Source organism: Neovison vison, chromosome 12 (genome assembly GCF_020171115.1).
Source record: "Neovison vison isolate M4711 chromosome 12, ASM_NN_V1, whole genome shotgun sequence".
NCBI classification, from domain to species: domain Eukaryota; kingdom Metazoa; phylum Chordata; class Mammalia; order Carnivora; family Mustelidae; genus Neogale; species Neogale vison.
The window spans coordinates 47,336,496-47,347,478 of record NC_058102.1 but is presented as its reverse complement, the minus strand read 5'-3'; the positions used below and the strand labels follow the sequence as shown (position 1 = coordinate 47,347,478).

Genomic DNA, 10,983 nt, shown 5'->3' with positions numbered 1-10,983 from the left:
TAGTACAGAGATTCAAGTTAGGAGTGAGGGTCGGGAAAGTGGACAGAGGAAACAATTAAAAAAAATGTTATGCACTTACTTTTAAAAAAACACACACATACCTATAAACATGCACATAAATACATACATATTCATGTCAACACATATGTACATACACTGCCCCATCTCACTTCCTGTTGCTTTTTATATTGGTTTTTATATTGCTTTTTTTTTTTTTTTAAAAAGACACATTTATTCAGCGTCATGATCAGACTATTACATTTAGCAATCAACAGCATGGGTGCAAAAAAAAAAAAAAAATCTACATTAAAACCCTTTGTTGGAATGCTTTACACTTTCCACAGAACAGAAATGAAAATAACCTGTTATACAATTAGTCACAAATACAGTCCTCGAGTTTTTTTGCCCATACACATGAGTATTGTCTAAAACATGTCTTCTTTGTAGCAGCTAGGCCCTGCCACCACTGTGCTTGGCTGAGTTCACAAATCTGTTGTAACCTGTAGCTTCCCTGTCACTTCTCTGGCTCTCCTCTCCTGCTAAGCTTTGTTTCCTGGCAGTAATTAAAACCTTCTGCCACTGCCATAGCTGCTGCTGCTGCTGGAACCACCATAGCCACCTTGGTTTCGTGGTTTGGCAAAGTATTGGCCTCCACCACCATAAGGGCCAGAGCTTCTGCCTCCAAAATTGCCTCCTTTCATGGGTCCAAAATTTGAGGATTGATTGTTGTAATTGCCAAAATCATTATAGCTTCCGCCACCTCCAAAGTTGCTTCCATCATTACCAAATCCGTTATAGCCATCCCCACTGCCACCATATCCACCACCACCTCGACTGCCACCAAAGCCACCTCGACCACTGAAGTTTCCTCCGCGACCAAAGTTGTCATTCCCACCAAAACCACCTCCACGACCACCACCAAAGTTTCCAGAACCACTTCGACCTCTTTGGCTGGATGAAGCACTAGCCATCTCTTGCTTAGAGAGCGCTTTCCTTACTTCACAGTTGTGGCCATTCACAGTATGGTATTTTTGAATGACAATCTTGTCTACAGAATCATGGTCATCAAACATTACAAAAGCAAAACCCCTCTTTTTGCCACTGCCTCGGTCAGTCATGATCTCAATCACTTCGATTTTCCCATACTGTTAGAAATAATCTCTTAGATGATGTTCTTCAGTGTCTTCTTCAATGCCACCAACAAAAATCTTTTTCACAGTTAAGTGGGCACCAGGTCTTTGAGAATCTTCTCTTGAGACAGCCCTCTTTGGTTCCACAACTCTTCCATCCACCTTGTGTGGCCTTGCATTCATGGCTGCATCCACCTCCTCCACAGTGGCATATGCGACAAACCCAAAGCCTCTGGAGCGCTTGGTGTTCGGATCTCTCATTACCACACAGTCCGTAAGTGTTCCCCCTTGCTCAAAATGGCTCCTCAGACTCTCATCGGTTGTTTCAAAGCTCAGACCTCCGATGAAGAGCTTCCGCAGCTGTTCAGGCTCTTTGGGAGACTCTGACTTAGACATGACGGCGGTGGGAGGGGAGACTTTAACGATGCTTACTCGGCGGCGTCCACGGGCAGAAAGCTTTATATTGCTTTTTATATTGATTATTGCTAATGATACCCAGCTATGCCAGTTCCTTGGGCTCTTTACCTATGTCTTCCTTTCTCTCAGATGTAATTTCTCTTGCATTTAAATAGTCTTTTTAAATGAGGCCATTCTGACAGACCCTGATCTGGCATATGGCTGGGAAATATCCAGTGAGTTTAGGATGCTTAGCCAGATAACTCAGACACCACAGATGTGGCCTCTACTAAAATGACCTTAAATAGACTCCAAGGCCTAAGGCTGAAGGCATGTTAAGAACCAAATTAGAAGTCATAGTTAATGGGAAAGTGGATTAGCCCCCAACCTATTCACCTAGGAATGGGCAAATGCTCAGAATTACTAACGACTTCCAAGGAGAGCTAGCCTCATATATTTGTTTCTTTTTAGAGTTAGAGGGGAAATTAGAAACCATGCAGTCTGACCACTTCCTCTTCACACATTAAAAACAACAACAACATCAGAGATGCTAAGATGGCTTTCACAGAGAGCCATCATGCCTCCTCACACCTTGAGTCAGATGTGGGTCTTTGGCTATAAACAACAGAAGCCTCCCAGACTAATCTAAGCAAGAAAGAATGTGTTGGGAGACAATGAAGTTCTCACAGAAGGAAAGCAAAAGCCTGACGTGGCAAGATGAGAAAGGACAAAAACCAGAAAGTTGTAGCGGTCTCAGGAATAGAACTGTTCCATTGTTTTGACAGAGAGCCTTGGTAGAACAGGAGGAGCCAACCATTGTTTTTCGCACATCCCTGAATCATTCCACTAAAGAGGCAAAGAACCAGGAAGAGTCACACTGACTCTTGGGTTGTCTGCCCACTCCTCAGCAGGCACCTTGATTTATAGTCTCATCAAGTTTTCACTTAATAGCAGAAAGGTAATCCCACAAAAAGAAATTGGAGTACCATTATACTATTACTCAAGAGGCGCCTGGGTGACTCAGTTGGTTAAGCATCTGCCTTCAGCTTAGGTCATGATTTCGGGGTCCTGGGATGGAACTGCACCCCTCCCCTAACCCCCCCATGTGCTTAGCAGGGAATCTGCTTCTCCTTCTCCCTCTGCCTCCTCCCCTCTGTTCTTGCTAGTTTGGTCAGGGTCAGGCTTCTCTTTAGGGTCAAGGTTACGTTCAGGGTCAGGTTTAGGCTAAGTTCAGGCAGAAGGTTATGGTCAGGGTCAGTTTTAGGGTCTGGGTTAAGATTAAATTTGGGGTTAGGGTTAGGGTTAGAGTTAGTTTGAGGGTTAGGTTTAGACCGGGTTAGGGTCAGAGTCAGGAGAAGATTAGTTCCTTTCTACAGGGACCTTAATCAGGTGAGCCAGTTTTTCTCAATTTAGGACCATGAAAAGGGCACGGAAAAATTCAGTCAGAGAAAAGAAAACCCTTACCAACGGTATCCTCTTCCCTCAAAGAGCTCTTTGAAATGGGAAATAAAAATTGAATAATATCCTTCAATTTACCAAGAATAAAGCTTGTTTCCAAAATTTTTGCACAGTGCCAAAAATTTATAGCAATACTCATGTTCAGGACAGAAACTGTGCAGATTCAGAGTTTCCAATGGTTATATAATCCTTAAGTAGTTGAAAATAGGCTCTTTATTTTCATTTTCTCTCATTCAAAAATCATATTCAACATATAGTTTCTGGAAGAAGAAGAGCACTAACATTGTTTGACTACCACACAGGAACCCTTCTGTCACTGCTCTCCTAGGAAGAACTTTCTCAATAAAACACTTTTTCAAGAAATCACTCTCAGGCTTTGCTTCAAGGGAGAACCCAACTTAAGAATATAGGCAGACAGAGAGTAATGTGTTAATATTTCTAATATATATCTTTGATAGAAGTAATCAGGGCCTGAGCCAGAAGCTGACATTCTGTTCAGAAACGTTTATCCTTATTTTCAATATAGTATGTACTTCCTCCACAATGACTTTTCAACATAAAGTGTAACTACAGAATTTGTGTGGCTTCCCAAGTGGGGGAAAAAAAAGAGAGAGGGAGAGAGACAATTAAGAAAATTAGATGAATTACTACCAAAAATGCATGGACTAATTCTGAACCATGGTTTTTGGAGCTAGACTGAGCTGGGTTTGAATCCAGCTTTAACATTAGTGGCCATGCATTCATTAAAAGAAGAAGAAGAAGAAGATCACAAGTAGGCAGAGAGAGAGAGAGAGAGAGAGAGAGAGAAAAGCAGGCTCCCTGCTGAGCAAAGAGTCCAATGCAGGGCTCAGTCCCAGGACCCTGAGATCAAGACCCGAGCAGAAGGCAATGACTTAGCCCAGTGAGCCACCCAGGCGCCCCGAGAATTAGATTTATTTTAGATAAAATACTTAGACTCAAAATATACTGATGACCAGTGGTATTCTGGCCAACAGCTTACAATAGGGGCTTCTACTAATTTCTTCCCAGCTCCACACCCAGTGATATCCCACTGATTGCTTGAAACTGGCTACGGTGGGAGTACTACATCACAGAAATTGGCAAATGCTAGAAACCAAGACTCCCACTCATCCCAGAGCTTCTCATTAAACATATATGAGCACATCACTGCCTTCATCTATAATTCTAGTCTAGACAGTCCCTTGAGCTGTAGACTCACATTGCCTACTAAAGTTCTCCTGAACGCCCCACAGGAATTTAAAACTAGGTGTGCCTGGCTGTCTCCATCAGAAGAGCATGTGACTCTTGATCTCAGGCTTGTGAGTTTGAGCCCCGTGTTGGGCATAGAGATTTCTTAAGTAAATTAAAAAAAATTTTTTTTAAATAAAACTCAATACTCCACAATTAAACTCATCTCTTCTATCCCTCTGTTCATTTCTGTTGGTGGAATAACATGGCCCCAGAAATGCAAACTAAATCCAAGAGTTATTCCTTTACATCTCCCTCACCTTGATCCCCACAGCCAATCAATCTAAAACAAAACAAAACAAAACAAACAAAAAACAAATAAAAAAACCTTGCAATTTTATGCTTCCTAACAATTTCTCCAACTGTATACTATTCCCCAAGATCGTACTCTTTTCTTCTTTTGCCTAGAAATTCCAACAGCCTTCTGATTACTCCCCTTAAAATTCACCCTTTGTATCACCTCAGATAAAGCTTTTCAAGGTAGGTGTTCTGGTGAGTGAAATGCGTAAGCCTGATGATCCACAGACCTGTACCCCTGGGGCAAATAACACATTATATGTTAATTTAAAAAAAGAAAATGGGGGTGCCTGGGTACCTCAGTGGGTTAAGCCTCTGCCTTCAGCTCAGGTCATGATCCCAGGGTCCTAGGATCAAGCCCCACATCAGGCTCTCTGCTTAGCGGGGAGCCTGCTTCTTCTTGTCTTTCTGCCTGTCTGCCTCCTTGTGATTTAGCTGTCAAATAAATAAATAAAATCTTTTAAAAATTTTTTTAAAAATTTTAAAAAGAAAATGCATATATATATATATATACACCTTGTTTTTTAAAAAAGGTGCCATTCTTCTGCCTAACAGCCTCTCAGGTTCTATATTGTTTATAGGACAAAATCCAAGCTTCTTAACTTTATCATCAAAGTCCTTTATAACCTTGTTTTAGTTTATATTTCAACCTCATCACTTACCATTCCTACTCTGGAGTTTACATTTCAGTCACCGACTACTTACAGCATTGATTCATGCTCTGGGGATGAATTTCCTTCAGGACATAATAACCACAAGTATTGAGCAACTAAGGTAAACTATGGTTAAACATTCTTTTTTTTTTTTTTTTAAAGATTTTATTTATTTATTTGACACAGAGAGAGAGAGAGAGAGAGAAAGAGGGAGGCAATGAGAGAGAAGCAAGCAGGGGAAGCAAGAGAGGGAGAAGCAGGCTTCCCAATGAGCGGGAAGCTGGATGCAGGGCTCGATCCCAGGATGGTGAGATCATGACCTGAGCTGAAGGCAGACGCTTGATGACTGAGCCACCCAGGCGCCCCTAAACATTCTATTTTTATTTTAAAAATCCAAAGGTATAATATTTATTCAAAACTGAAACATGTATTCAATGTATCTTCCATCATTCCAATATCACTATTATAAATTGCATTAGACTGCATAACTGGCAACAAATTCTGTCCAACCTTGTATACACAACATTTTGCAATATGACTTTACAGCTCCTTTCATTAAGAGGTGGAGTCTATTTCTCTAGTCCTTGAAATTAGGCGTGGCCATGTCTGTTGCTTTGGCCAATGAGACATACACACAAGAAGCAAGCAGAGCCTTGAAAGTGCTTATGCATTAGGGCTGCTCTCTTGTGGCTCTTAGGAACCCTATGACCATTAATGTGTGATAAAGCCAAGATCGATGCTGGATAATGAGAGGCTTGTGGCCTAGTCAGCCCTGCTGCCCCAGCTGACATCTAGCCCATCTCCAGACATGTAGTGAGACCGTCTACATCTTTCAGCCCCATCAAAGTACCAACTGATCCCAGCTCAAGTCTTCCCAGGCCAGAAACCACAAAACCATGAGAAAGAGTAGTTATTTTAAGCTTCTAATTTTGGGTGGTTTGTTATGGAGCAAAAACTGATTCCTGAAAAATACTAGCTTTTCTTTGTAAGAACCACCTCTGCATTTCAGCAGAGCCTAAAGCAGCAAAATATAATAGTCCTAAAAGTTATTAATGTAGGCCAACTTTCAATAATAAACTATGAATTTGCCTTATGTGTAAAAGAATGTATAGTTCACTGATGAAATGAAAAAAGGAGTTAAACACATGTGTAAAGAGATTTAATCAGAAAACTGGCAGTGACAACGCCATACTGCTGGTTATCTATCAAATATTTGTATTATTCTGTACCAGCCACTACTGTAGATTCCTTATATACAAAGATAAAACAATATATTAATGTAAAATGTACTTATAAATTAACATATTAATTACCTCTATCATACAAAGGGGCCTTAATCCACCTAGATGAAGAAGCCATCTAAACAGAGAGATGATTTTTAAAATAATTACTAATTCTTTCTGACTATAAAAGTGATAATAGTATTACGGAAAAACAAAGATTATCAGGTATTCTACCATCTAAAAGACAATATTAAATTGGGTTAATATTATTACAAGTATATATCTTTTCATTCCTTTATGCATTTGTATATTTAAAAATAGGATTATATATATGCAGTATTTTATAATCTGCTTTTTAAAATTACAGTACGTTGTCGATATCTCCTCTTGATATTAAATATTCTGTAAAATCATGTTCACAGATGCATTGTATCCCATTATGTAGATGTATCATATTATTTATTTAATCAATATTTTATTGTTAGATGCTGATTTTTTTCCAGTTTTTCTTTCTTCTCATTGTTGTTACAATGAACCTGTGCAATAAAATCCATGGGCACATACGTGATTACTCCTGAGAATTAAAGAATGTAATAGACATAAGTTGTCAAGTGAGCACAAAAATAGCAGGAAGAGGAGGAAAAAGTGAATAGAAGTTTGCAAAGCACATAGGAAGGGAAGTTTGAATGCAAAGGTCCTGAGGCAAAATCACAGCATATCTTCAGAAAATGGCAAGAAAAACATAAGACTTGAGCAGAGATCTCTTGGGGAAGAATAGTGCAGAGGAAGTTGGTAAGTCAAAACAAGACTATCATTCTAAAAATTTAGATTTTATTCTATAGCTTATGGGCAGCCTTTGAAACTTCTGTCTACAAAAGAATTCTTTAGCAGTAATACAGAAGAGTTGTTTTATTTTCTTGGGGTTATCTTCATAATATTTTCCTTTAAAATGGTTACTGTAGGGGCAGTGGCTCAATCTGTTGAGCATCTGCCTTTGGCTCAGGTCATGATCCTAAGGTGCTGGGATCGAGTCCCGTGTCCAGCTCCCTCTTCCTTTGCCTGCATTCTGCCTCCTTGTGCTCTCTATCTCTCTGTCAAATAAATAAATAAGATCTTTCAAAAAGTTTAAAAAATGGTTATTGTAAAGGATCTGCTGCTTCCTTAAGAGTGACTTTATTATTACTTGGGGCTAACAAATTTTCCGTGGATACATTTGTCTGTTTGTTAATGGAAGCAATGGAAAAATTGATTTGAAATCTTTACATAAAACCCTTAAAAAACACATCTATTCCTCATATAGAATAGTATCTATTTTCATTGTAGCCACGGTCATCTGGGATAGATTCCGTGGTAATTGTGAGAATTTCGATTTATAGCTTAGACAATAGAGTAACAAGGACAGAAGTGAGAAGTGATAGCTAAATGGATAACCTACAAAAGTTGTATCTTTAGACAAAGCTTTACCTTTGCAGTATTTTTGATCCACATGGGTTAAATCGAGAAGTACAAAGTAACTATCGTACAACAGATTGGAGGGACTGGTTACATTGTCAGTCCAGCTGCATACTTTACAATCAGTCATGAAAATAACCAGTGTGAACTGGGAGACCATGCTTTGGCTCTCTGTCTGCACACTCACACAGCCATAGCATATGGGCCACTGTGCTATTCTGGCCTATATAAATTCATTGTCTTGATTATACCCAATAATAAACAGAAAATAATGTGATGGTAAATGCAAATACCCTCGCCTAATCACGGCACATTGCTGAAAATCGCTTTAATGCTGTACTGAATGTTCACCATTGCAAAATTACAAGGTCTTCCAATTACAGTATTCACCATTATCAAACTGCTATTTGATAATTGTTATAAATCAAAGACCAGAGGCAAAGATCAAAGAATGAGAACCACAGATGTCAGCCTGCCCTTTCAAGCCCATCTCAATTTTCTCTGACCTTTTGTCTCTCTGGCACATCATATTAAAGTAACTTCAGTGATAAATATCTCCAGTATCTAGATATGAATTGGGGGAAGCTAAGGGGTTTTTTGTGGACTTATTTACTTTGTGAAGAAGACCATGTTATATGTAGATCTTATTGATCCTCCTTTATATAAAGTTCTATAGGAAATGCAAGGATAAAGAAAAGATAAAGATTAAGAAGATCTTGACCCCCACTCCTGGACCTTTCTGTCAATCATTCATTCTGGATTCTGCCATCACAAAGGATCCTGCCATTTCTATTTATTTTTTAAGATTTTATTTATTTATGACAAAGAGAGATTGTGAGAGAGGGAACACAAGCACAGGGGAGCTGGAGAGGGAGAAGCAAGCTCCCACTGAACAGGGAGCCTGATGTGGGACTAGATCCCAGCATCCTGGGATCATGACCTAAGCCGAAGGCAGACGCTTAATGACTGACCAACCCAGACGCCCCACATCCGTGTGGCATATCTAATAGTCCAGCCTATGTGACCAGGTTGCTCTTCTTTAAAGATCCTATATGTGTGCATATGAAATTCCTTCCTCACCACAATCCTTGCTCCTCAGCACAGATAACCACCGAGCAAATTTCCTGTTAACCAAGAATGGGCACAAAGTCTCCTTTTCTTTTTGGGCTACTTGCACAAAATACCATAAATCTGATGGCCTTTAAACTATATAAATTTATTTCTCACAGTTCTGGAGGCTGGTCAGTCCAAAATCAAGGTATAGAGAAGCAGGCTTCTCTCTCTCCTACTCCCCTGCTTGTGTTCCTCTCTCGCTGTGTCTCTCTCTGTCAAATAAATAAAATCTTTTTTAAAAAAAAGTCTATTTAAACTTTGAATCGCTGGAAGAAATAAAGGAAATTCTTTGATTATTATAAAAGATTATTCTGTGCTTGAGGCACCAGTCTTCACGTTTCTTATTCGCATTTAAGCTTTGATACTTTAATTAAACGGCTATGCCCTTAAGTTGTGCCTATTTTCACAAAAAAATTATTCTCTACAGTCACAAAAGGAGCCATTGGTCAATATAGGGTCAGCCCTGGCCAGAGTAGAGAAGTAGGCATGGTTTGTTCTGATGTTCCCTTTTCTTCCATATCAGGGAATTTTCCAGGCCATCAATAAAAAAGCACAAATAATTTTTTAGAGAGAACCCAAAACAAGAGAAAAATAATTAAAAGCAAGTAACTGAGGAGGAACTAAAAAAAAAAAATAGGTAAACATAAGTATATAACAAAAACAAGTCTCACAGAGCCTACCACAATTAAATACAATATTAAGCATTAAGCTTCCTGGTAGCCATGGCAAAAAAGAAAAAATACATGGGGGGAAGTCTAAACAATTAAACAAAACACAAGATTATTAAAATAAACACTCTCAGAACTCTTGAGAACTTACCTCTTAAGTCTTCGTAATACTGGTATTTTCAGAGATGCTCTTCCTTTGGCCATTTATATCAGTCCATTTCCTCATTCAGTTCCACACACCTATATTCTCTGAACTTCCATATCTTTCTACATGCTGTTTCCTCTGAGTTTCATGCCCCTTTCTCTCTCTACCTTTGCCTCCTTACTGATCCTAAGGTGTCCGTCACTGCCAGAAGCCTTTACCCACCCATTTCCCCTCCTAGTCGTTCACCGCGGTGCTGCGGTCTCGCTCTGTGTCTATCTCTGTGTCTGTCTGTCTGTCTCTCTTTCTCTTTCACACTCACCCCTCTGTTAAGGATCCCTCCTCATTCTATCATAGCACTTCAGACTTGCTTCTGTCCTAACACTTACAGATGCTGAATAGAGAAGTAGTTTAAGAATGCAACGGAAGAAAGTTCACTATTGCTTGTGGCATTTAGTCCTTGTGATGCTCCTCTCAGGAGCCCTTAGGTTCTTTGTCTCTACCATGAAGAATGTGTTGGGCCTAAGGATCCTTAAAAAACTCTTCCAGTCCAATCATTAGACGATAATTCATTGTTTTGTTTAAAGGTTCCAAGTTCATTAAAGTAGCAGCAAGGAAACTAACAGAAATAATAACATCAAAACAAAAGCAGACACAAACAAAACAACAACTACAACCCATTTCATCTATGGCCATAAAAGAAACAGACATCTGGCCTAGCCGACAAGATTTTTCATGCTCTAAGATTAAATGAACTATTTGAAGTGCCTTAACACCATGCTTATTGGTTCCTTATCTCTTTCTCATTCTCTGCATGATAGGATTGGCCAACAGTTTAAGTGGAATAGGGATCACACGAAAGGTGTAAAGAAGCCTTATAAATAGGAAAGACACCAGGAAAAGTAAGATTAAAAAATTTTTGAAATTACTATTTTATATTTGCACGGCACTCTATATCTTTCAAAGTACTTTGATATAAATTATGTGTTTTTAACCGTTTTAACAGTGAAATATGGGTATCTTTTGTTAATTCCTTTAATTTCTATATTTCCTAAAGAATATTACATTGGCTTATTATCAAAGATCACTATATAGGGGTGCCTCATTGGCTCAGTGGGTTAAAGCCTTTGCCTTTAGCTCTGGTCATGATCCCAGGGTCCTGGGATTGAGCCCCTGCATCTGGCTCTCTGTTCAGCAGGGAGC

The 10,983-nt window shown here is 39.3% G+C and overlaps 1 pseudogene; it reads right to left on the bottom strand.

The window, feature by feature from the left end:
* Positions 1–450: 450 nt before the first annotated feature.
* LOC122891164 lies at positions 451–1,606 on the bottom strand (annotated as a pseudogene).
* Positions 1,607–10,983: the final 9,377 nt, after the last annotated feature.